This window comes from Rattus norvegicus, chromosome 9, assembly GCF_036323735.1.
Source record: "Rattus norvegicus strain BN/NHsdMcwi chromosome 9, GRCr8, whole genome shotgun sequence".
Taxonomy (NCBI): Eukaryota; Metazoa; Chordata; class Mammalia; order Rodentia; family Muridae; genus Rattus; species Rattus norvegicus.
Window position 1 is genome coordinate 76,968,098 of NC_086027.1, and position 755 is coordinate 76,968,852.

Sequence of the window (755 nt, forward strand, 5' to 3'; positions counted from 1 at the left end):
GGAAGGGCGACTCTCAGGTGGGGACTTGTTGGAGGAGTTGTATCACTGTGGAAGCAGGTCTCATGAGTTCAAGCTAGGCCTAGTGTGGAAATCTCCTTCTCCTGCCTGGAGACCATGATGTCGACCTCTCAGCTCCTTCTCCAGTACCATATCTGTCTACACATTGCTATGCTTCCTGCAGTGTTGATAATGGACTGAACTTCTGAACCTGTAAGCCACTCTCCATTAGATGTTTTCCTTTATAAGAGCTGCTGTGGTGGTGATGTCTCATCCCAGTGATAAAAGACAGAAATTGGGTACTAGGAACTGGGATATTGCTGGACCATGTTTTTGTTTGGAGGAATTTGGAATCTGGGATCTTGGATTAGAAAACAATTAAATGCTTTAAGTGTGTCTTAATGGGCCATTTGAGTAGGAGTGGGGAAGCCAGTGGCTCAGAGGATGATTTGAATGGTGGGGGTGTGGCTCAAGGTGTTTCAGAGGAAAAGAATTGCTTTGAGGTGGTGATGAGAGGGACCTCTCAAAGTTGGCTGAGTAAAAAAAATTTTTTAAAAAAATACATTCTACTTCCAACTAATATAGTAATTTATAAAAGAGTTGTTTTTTTTTTTTTCAGAAACTCATGCAGTTACCTTACTTGCAAGCATGAAGTTAAATATGGCCCATGGGGGCCATTTTAGTATTAATCTTGTAGGATAACTGTATCACCTCATAAGGGATAAAGTACGTTTGCATCAGGTAGATTTATACTTTAG